The sequence below is a fragment of the Lissotriton vulgaris genome, chromosome 8, assembly GCF_964263255.1.
Source record: "Lissotriton vulgaris chromosome 8, aLisVul1.2, whole genome shotgun sequence".
In the NCBI taxonomy this organism is placed as follows: Eukaryota; Metazoa; Chordata; class Amphibia; order Caudata; family Salamandridae; genus Lissotriton; species Lissotriton vulgaris.
The window spans coordinates 1,328,965,641-1,328,975,944 of NC_141696.1; positions in this window are offsets into that span (position 1 = coordinate 1,328,965,641).

The window sequence follows — 10,304 nt, forward strand, 5'->3', positions numbered from 1 at the left end:
AAGTTCCTGCACTTCCGAGACCGCGATGCGGTGCTCCGCGCGGCCCGGATGGTGGGCCCCCTGCAAGTAGAGGACCAACAGGTCATGGTGTTCCCGGATTATGCCAGAGAAGTCCAGCAGCAACGCTCTACCTATCTGGAGGTTAAAAGACGCCTCCGTGCAAATGATCTCCAGTACTCCTTATTGTTCCCGGCCCGCCTCAAAGTGCTACACAAAGGGAAGGCCATATTCTTTACCACGGCGGAGGAGGCACAGGATTGGGCGGAGTTTCACTGTCCGCTGATCCCTAAGCCCGGACCCCAGCGGAAGCACAACAATGACTCTCGACGATCCAGAAGACGAGGCACGAATCGTACCCAGACAGGCCCTTCCAAAAGTCAAGCATCCTCCCCCTCGGGCTCGCCCGACCTCACGCAAATCATGCAGGAAAGGCATGACGCCTTAAGAGCGGTGACTGTACTGCACATATCTCCCCAGGCATCGGACCCGGAAAGCCAACCACACCTGTTCACCCCTGAGAAGGACCGGGACAGTGATGGCACAATGGGATTTGGTCCAATCTCTTCCCCCCTCATTGTAGCACACACAATGGACGCTACCCCGGCTGGACAACCTGGCACCTCTTCATGATGGACCGAAAGACAATTGCTGTATCCTCTTTTCTTGGTTGTTTAATGCGCTATGCGATGTCTGTGTGCCAAGGATGCATAACCAGTTAACTGTATACGCACGCGCGATAGACATCTCTCCTGCAAAAGCCCGATCAGCGCACAATCCCGGCAGTAACACATGCTGCCACCCCCGCAGAATTCTGTTATATTTCTCCCCTAGTGGGACACTAGTTTGGATATGCCACCCCCGGTGATATATTCCTGGTATTGGGACTGTTGCCCGCCTTGGTTCTACCTGTTGTTATCCCCGTTAGTCCCTCCCCCGCACATATGGAAGCATGGCGCGCAGGAGCACACGCGAAACACATGACCTCACTGTCCTCGGGATCTGCAAGGGAGCCCCATTCACAAGCACGATATCTTAGCAATGGCGGGTCCAAGGTCGGACGTTAACTTCCTCAAACTGAATGTACGGGGCCTTCACACACCCAGCAAATGCTACTCCGTTTACTCCTACATTAAACGTATATCAGCTAGTATTGCACTTTTACAAGAGACACATACCAACGCTACCGAACTAGGCCGCCTACAGGCCAAATGGCGGGGGACCTTTTGCACCACGACATACTCAGCATTCGCGCGTGGCGCCTTAATTTGGGTTAGGCCGGGCACCCCTTTTCGAACACTCAGACGGGTGGTTGACAGGGAGGGCAGATGCACACTACTAGAGGGAATCTTAGACGGACAAGGGGTCCTCCTGGGCAGCATTTACGCCCCTAAGACTGAGCAAGATAAATTCTGGGTCCACCTCACAGGAATCTTGGCCCAGTTCACTGCAGTCCCATGGATCTTGGGGAGGGGGGGCGGGGGGGGGGGATGATTATAATCGCACGCTGGACCCCGCTCTAGACCGATCACAGCCCCCCGCACACTCCCCAGTCCCCCGGCAAGCGGAACTCTTTAGAGCTTGGACCACACACTGGGGGCGCTCACTGATACGTGGCGGCACTTACATCCACTGGCTCGCATTTACTCATTCCACACGATCCCTCACAACCTTCGGGTCCGTCTGGACAGATTCTTATGCTCTGCACCAATCCTCCCAAAGGTAACATCTTCGGACTACCTAGGTCGAATCCTCTCAGATCATGACGCCCACATTTTGCGCTTGATCTGGCGCCCCCCACACCCACCAGTTCCCACTTGGCGCCTCCCTAAAGACTGCTTATCAGACCAGGTCTTCAGGGACACACACAAAACCAGCATACAAGACTACTTCTTACAAAAAGCGGACTCGGCATCATCGACATTAGTGGAATGGGATGCATTTAAAGTGGTGGCACGGGGGGAATGCGTAAAACAAATTGCAGGGGTTCGCCGCACATTAGAACAGACACTCCTAACCTCGGAACAGCGCCTAGCTACACTCACTAAACAAACCAATGACTCGGAGGAACACGTCGCGCTCATGGCCGAGGCGAAGTCGGTATGCCAAGCTGCCTGCGCTGATCTTCGGAAATATAATTTCCGGGCCTATGCCTCCAGAGTCCACAAAGATCGGGACAAAACGGGAGCGATGCTCGCCTGGATGGCGAGACAGGACACCGCGATCAAACCAATTACGGATATTATCAATCCGGATGGCATGCTAGTGCAATCTCAAGCTGAGATCCTCCTGGCGTTCCAACACCATTACGCAAAGGTATACGAGGCCCCTACCCGTTACACTCCATCATTCGTGGACCGCTTCCTCGCTCCACTGACATTGTCCACGATATCGTATGCTGACAAGCGTACGCTTGACACTAAAATAACACCCTCTGATATCACCCAAGCACTACGTGCCCTGTCCCGGAATAAAGCCACGGGGCTTGACGGCTTCCCACTAGAATACTACTCAACGTTTTCTCCCCTAATGGTTCCCCGATTGGCTCGGATGTTCGCGGCGGCCCTCCATCTAGGAGTGCTTCCCCGGTCACTGCGGGAATCCGTGATTGTGACCTTCGCCAAACCCCACAGGGACCCACTCCACATGGGATCGTACCGTCCTATCACGCTCCTGTCGGCAGACTGTAAGATCCTCGGAAAGATCCTGGCAGACAGGTACACCCAGGTCATACGCCCACTGGTCCACCCTGACCAATGTGGGTTTGTTCCGGGTAGGAACACCTCACAGAACATCCGCCACGTCTTCCATGTTCAGGATCAGGTTTGGGACAAATTCCCCCGCGCCGCTTGCCTGATTATGGATTTGGAAAAGGCGTTTGACCCTAACCTGGCCGTACCTCTTTTCAGTCGTACGTCGTCTCAACGTTGGCCCGACACTCATGGCATACACTCGCCTCCTGTACACCGATCTAACAACGCGAGTACGGATCGGGAAACACATCTCATCTGCATTTGAGGTTCGCCGAGGCACAAGACAGGGGTGCCCCCTGTCACCTCTTCTATTTGCCCTGGCCGTCGAACCGCTGGCAGTCAGACTGCGCCAGGAGGGAATACATTGGGGCATCCTGTTTCGCGGACGATACACATTGCGTCTCTATGTACGCAGATGACCTCATATACGTCCGGGACATCGAGGATGATCTAACCCCCATAGGGGTGGCGCTGGCTGAGTTCGCAGACGCCTCGGGACTCCAGGTGAACTGGGACAAGTCCACGATCTATCCCTTCCACCCGCGCTTACCTCCCTGTGACGTTGGGTTGGGAATCCATAGACTCTCATGGTCCGCGGAAGCCCCCCGGTACCTCGGTGTCCGCCTGTACCACTCTCCTGTACCACTCTCCTGTACCACTCTCCGGCAGACTTCTTCGACGGTAATCACCGTAAAGTGCTTGCTAACCTACGCCCGACTGTTGTCTTCTGGAACAAGCTCCCACTGGCCCCGATAGGGCGGATAGCCCCGGCCAAAATGGTGATGCTTTCTCGACTTCCCTACCACTTCACGAACCTGCCGGTGGTGCCACCCAGGTCCTTCTTCCAGGACCTCAACTCTCTCCTAGGTACCCTTATTTGGGGCGCGGGCCGACAGAGTGGCCTTGAAAACCCTCCAACTTCTCACAACACTAGGCGGGCTCGGAGCTCCCTCCTTTGAGCCCTATTTCCTGGCGGCACAGCTCCAATGTCTATCGTATTGGACGGCGGACCGTTACACCCAGGAGACTTTTACCCCGATCGGCAGAGTCACAACCCCGGAACTCACCCGTCTTCTCATCCCGGGCACCTAACCCCGACGCACATACCCCCTACATGTCGCGATAGCGCCTCAATGTATGATGTGGATCCACCGGATGGCCCCCGGTAAAACCCCATCTTCCCCGTTACTACCGTTGATAGGTTGCACCAGGCGGGACTCCTATTTCTCGGCACCAATGCTTGCTGAATGGACACACTGTGCCATCACGGACATGCTGTCGCTTTTCGAGGAAGGACAGCTGAAACCAATCGACCGGCTGGTCGCAGAGTACGAACTTCCCCCAGGTCAATTCCTCAGACATAGACCGCTACTCGAGGGATTCCGTCCCTACTATAATCTCAGGGCAGATGAACCAGACACGCATCCAGTAATACACACTATCCTACACATGGGAGTGGGTCGCCACTTGGTCACCTGGTTGTATAAATCGATCTGGGAACTCGCACGCTCCCCTGACGGCCCTACGGGCCACATGGGAGGAAGACATTTTTCGCGCATTACACGACTCAGAGTGGACCAAGGCACTCAAGGCCCCGAAACGCGTCTCTAGGAATGCTCGTTTCAAAAACATTCAATACTATATACTACACAGGGCATACCTCACCCCGGCGCGTCTGCAAAGATTTTACCCATCAACACAATTCCTATGCCCCAGATGTCGATCCCCTGATGTAGATTTTCGCCACATGTTTTGGAGCTGCCCCGACCTCCACTCCCTATGGAAAACGGTGCACGACACACTAGCAGATCTCACAGGCCTCACATCACTAGCCTCCTGGGAATCCAGCGCACTAGGCATTTTTCACGCCCCTAAACAAGAACCGGTACACACTCTTTGTGTCCTTGGTGCTGCTGCTGGCAAACAGATGCATAGCTATGCATTGGCGATCCCCGGAAGGTCCCCCCATAGCTGCATGGAAGGGAGCGGTCTGTTAGTGGGCGGCGGCGGAGGAGGATGCCCTTATGGAGGAGGAAGCCAGGGGTGTGCGTAAACATCCCATCTCTATGGAATGGGCCATGCTCCTTCATAGCTTCCGGCAGTCCTTGCACACAGAAGACCCACCTACGCGCCCCCCCCACCCCACTCGAGTGAGCCCATAGTCCCTAGTCAATACCCCACCCCCACGCTAACCATCCCACTACTCACAAACACGGAATGCCCCCACTCTCTGATTGTTCTACCTTACTGTGAGTGCATACTGAGGGAACCCCTTGCCTCCCGACACCTGTTTTCCTTTACCATGCTCTTGCCAGCGCCTATATGCTCCCCCCACAGTTATGTCCCCCCAGTTACCTAGTAATACTGTTATACGAACTGTACAGACCCCGATCCTACGCCACCAAGGCGGGAATTCACGTGCCCACTATTGCTCTCCTTTCTCCCTTATGGAGCACGATTACAATATCCCAGCCTGAAGACATATCTGATTGATTTGTACTGTTTAATGGAGGAAATATCAATTTCCACAAGTTTGTATACAGAAATGTTGCGCGCACGGCTGACCGTGGCTGAACGTTGACGCCACGCCAGCAGATGATCCACTATGTACCCAAATTCTATGATGCAACAATAAAAACAAATTAAAAAAAAGTGTGTGTGCATGCTCTGCGCAGTGCATTATTAAACGCGCCAAAAGCCAGAGTCGGCCACAGCTGCATATGTGTTATGTCTAGGACGTACGCTGATTCGACCGAACAACCACTGTGTTGAAATAATCTTGAAAGGCCTCAAACTCGCCGTACAGACTTGGCTTACCAAGCAAAGCTGATACTATAGGAAAACATTCTTGTGTGAAGCTAAATAGTCTACTAGGCTAAAAGCACTAATAACAATATGTGCAGAAGCAGCAGCAAGGAAAAATGGCGTTTAAACTTCTAATAAGCTCATGCTAACTTAACACAGTGTGAAGGCAAAGCCTATCTCATGAGAAGGGGGTACCTCAAAAAGAAAATATACTTTATTACCCATTTGGACCACTCTGGAGTAGATGTATTTGCATGCTTGGACAACTGGCTGGTGGAAGCGGAGTTCATGGTGTTAGTTGAAAAACATAACTCTGACTTGAACTTTACGATCAAAGTCTAGAAACCTCACATTACTTCAATGCTGTGGTTAACCTTCATAACAGGAGTGCTGGACATAGCCCGCATGAGACTCTTCCTCCTCCTCCTCAGAGTAGTAATGCCATTTGGGATTTTCTCAAGATGGTGTTGCAGGGATTCTGCACATACACAGAACTATGCTCGGGAATATTAGACCTCGGTGTATAGGGGCTAAGTCTTCCTACCACCTCAGTACCCACAATCCCAATACCGACTAGCTATAGTGTCTCACTCGCTCTCCTAAACCATCACGAAAATACAAATGATTAGACACCCCAGAACACAACACTCCCGACTACTGAACCGTGGTAGCAAGACGTACCCTTTCACTCACTCGTACTTGTCCACAAGAAGAATTGATAACGTTTTAGTTTTAAATGTTTATTTTAACGAACGTGCTCTGTAACCCAGTATACGAGCCACTACCAGCAGCAAAATGCAATAACCTAAAACAGTATTGTAGCAAGTCCATATATAAAGGGAGATGTCCTCTTATATAGACCGTGGATAAAGGACTACAAGGCCGAACCGCCCTCCCCTTCGTAAGACGAAGTATTATTAGATAATAGAAGATCTCTGGGCTTTGTCTGCAGACCCCATAAATTAGTACCTAGATGGTATATCTACATCATAGGACCAGCATGGCTCTTCTCCCTGGAAAGATCCCTCTCAAGTGTGTGTGTGAACCAAACATGCATTCTCATAATATCATAGCACCAGTGTTCAGCAGCTGCAATTGTGTTAACGTGTTATGTCTAGGTGCTAGGGACTGACCAGAACAACAAGGGGCATTGTTTATTGACCTTTCTCACCGTGTTCAGACTAAACTCCAGGAACAAACGGAGAACGTGCAAATGTGAAAGGCATTAACAGAGTATTGTAAGATAAAGTCATGTAGTATTTTGCACGAAAGCAGCATCATGACAGAGCTCATGCTAACTTAGCGATGTCGACAATGACCCTCCCTGCCATATGACACCCTACCCTTGGCCAGGTTGTAGAATATAGATAAAAGACTTAAACATACCAAAGATAAGCAGTCAAGTAACGCTGGAGAAGAGGGAAAAAAAATCAATTTGGAAAATTTAGAGCAAAACCTATTTTTCGTTGAAAACGTGACTAATGTGGATCTGAATAAAACATCAAATCCTGTGAACTGAACAATGCAATTTGAGATCTCGGACAGTCGTTCATCACAATGGTGATGTCCCTGTAAGCCTCCCCTTCGGCTCGGATAGCAATTAATGGCACCCTCTCTGACCCTTTTTGCCTATACCAAGGCACCAGACAGGGCTGCCCACTTTCGCCGGCACTTTTCCTTTTGGCCCTTGAACCCCTTCTAACTGACATCAAAAAGAATGAGGATATTCAGGGAGTCTCCTTTGGAGATACTCAGGTAAAATTAGCAGCGTATGCTGACGATATACTGATTGCGACAGAAAACCCAGCCAAATCGATCGAGGGACTCATGTCCTCAATCAGCAAGTACTCTACCTATCGGGATACAAGCTAAACAAAGATAAGTCCGAGGTTAAACCACTAAACATCTTCACCACCAAAGAAGGTCTTGGTAACTTAGGTCTAGCTTGGCAAACGGGTTATAAAATATTTAGGAATAGAGTTCACGATAAATTAATGAGCACCATCACACACAACGAAACGTTGACAATGACAAAAGTTAAAAGAATCCTTGACGGCTGGTCCCCACGATTTATTACTTGGTGGGGAAGAATTGAAGCTATAAAAATGATGATATCACCGCTAATCAACTACCTAAGCACTATGCTGCCCTCACCTTCTCCAAAGATTTCCTCTCCAAACTGGATAAGTTAATTTCGTCTTTCCTTTGGCAAGGGAAAAAAGCCAGAATTAGCATGAAAAAACTAAGGCTGGATAAAACCTTAGGAGGCGTCAATCTAGCTGACTTTAAGCTCTATCAAACCGCCTTCTTAGCTAGACAAGGGGCCTTTTGGCTCACTCCACACTCAGACTACACACCAGTGTGGCTGTCGGTGGAAAAATCCATCCTCCGTGGCCTTCCCCCCCCCCCCCCCCCCCCCTCCACCCTCCTCACTACCAAACCACAACCCACTGTATCCTCAGGCACCATCCTCAGAAACACGAAGGCTGCCCTCCTTCATGTAAGCAAATTCTTACCACACCAATTTTGTAAATCACGATGGGAATCGTTGTGGAACAATACAAAACTGCTATACAAAGGGAAACCAATGAATAATCATGCTTGGATAGAGAAGGGTATACACTTCCCTAATCAGCTGTTTGATGGTCCATTACCACTCACTTTGAACGACCTACAAAAAAAGTGTTAACTCCAGAACATAGACTTCTATTACTTCTTACACATCAAAGTGGCCCTCTCCAAAACAGATTTATCCAACGTCACCCCCTCCCTTCCTGGATACCTACACACGATTAACGGACAGGGTCATCAGGTGTCCAGAATATACAAACTGATCCGCCCTCAGACCACAAAGCTGACAACATCCACACAGTCCTTCTGGGGTTCATACTCCTCCACACCAACATCGGAAGCAGAATGGGCCAGAATATGGGAATCTACCTCGCGACACAAAATCAGCCCTACATTATCCCAATCTAAATTCTGGCTTCTCCACAAAGCTTTTTGGACTCCTAGGAGACTCTTCCTGCACAACATCAAGGAAGATGACTCCTGCTGGAACTGCAAGGCAGAGGGTGGGGACCTTGAACACTTAATATTCAAATGCCCCTGTGTATCCGACTACTGGGCTAGAATCTTTGCATTTATTACCAAAGTGTTACATATTTCGCTCCCGAGGGAATTTGCAACCTTAGTCATGGGTTTTGCCAAAGCTGTTAACCTCAATGAAAATGATAAAGCCCTACTTGACTTACTTTTGACAGCAGCGGTCAAACTCATACTGAATAACTGGAAGGACACTGGCAAAGCTTCTTTCCCCCACTGGCTCAATTGGGTTTCGAACCTCAGAGGAGCCGACAATATTGCGCTGGCTGCTACACCGTGGCGCCCCCCCTATAGGAACCTGTGGTCCTCGCTTGACGCTCACTTCGACCTATTTAAACCACCATGATTACCTGATGCGCCATGCACATATACACCCTGCCCATAGTCCGGGTTGCCTACCTGTCCAAACGACTGACCTCATTGACTTACGTGGTTATCTTGCTCCACCTATGACCGTAACCTTGAAAATGTACTGATGCACTGCCTGTGTTATCTTTCTTTTCCTTACGATTTGTTTTGAATTGCTTATTGATTTATCTCATATTATCTTAATTTACCCCTCCTTTGTTCCCGTTATATTTGTATACTTGTGTACTTGCTCTTGTTGATGCCGGAACCATGCATGATATATGCACATGTCTGTAATGCTTGCTCATCTCTCTCAATAAAATTTTTGTGAACAAAAAAAAAAAAGAATGCAATTTGAGACAAAATTAGCTATAGATTCCTTACCTTAGAATTATGCCCAGGCGTCAGACTGCATCCGTAAAGTTTTGTCAGCAGTACCCCTGCGCGTCGGTAGGTGGCATCGGTCAATTCTGCATCTGTTCCTGGTTGCAGGGATGGCGTTGCGGAAATTACTTAGAGGCCGCCCTCACGTGCTGGCGTCAGTCCTTTCTTTTTCTGTGCCAGCGAGCGTGGATCTGGAGAGAGCGGTACCCCCAATCACTTTTTGACTAACTTTTGCAACTTTTGTCAACTTCTTTTCGAGTCTTACATCGACACCTGGTGCCTGAGGGATGCCCGGTTCAAGGCCTGCGGTTCCTGTACTCTACTGGTGTTGGTGACGAATCCGCACCGCATGTTCCTCTAATGACTGGAGCGCGTCCACTACCCCAAGTCGTGCGCCTGACTGCCGAACCATGTCCAAGAAGTCTTTGCAGGAGCGGTCCCGAAACTACTTGAGGCCTGTCATACAGCTCAGAGTCGTTCAAGGTCACAGTTGTGTGGGAGGTCGAGGGACTGATTGTGCAGGCATCTCATCATTCCTGATCTAAGTCTTCGCACTCTGGTCAGGCAAGTTGAAGCACAAGAAGTCAAAGAAGCATGGTCACTCTTCGACTACCCCATGCCCGTCGGCCGATTCGACGAGGGTGTGGGTGGTGCCCCTCCCGCGGCTCAGTGTGCGGAGCCTTCAGTATCGACTCCAGCCTTCCCTCCCTTCCTGGCACCAAGAGCGACCCCATCCCAGCTTCGTCAGTTCTACGAAGCAATGCATGCAATCTATGGACAGCCTAACTCCGCCGGTGCGCCTTCGGACCCTGCGCGCTCGGCTGATTATGCCAGTGTCTCCGGCCTCCGCACCGCAGGGCACCCTTAGTACGAGGTCATCTCAGACGCCGAGATTGACTGCTGTGCTTCTCT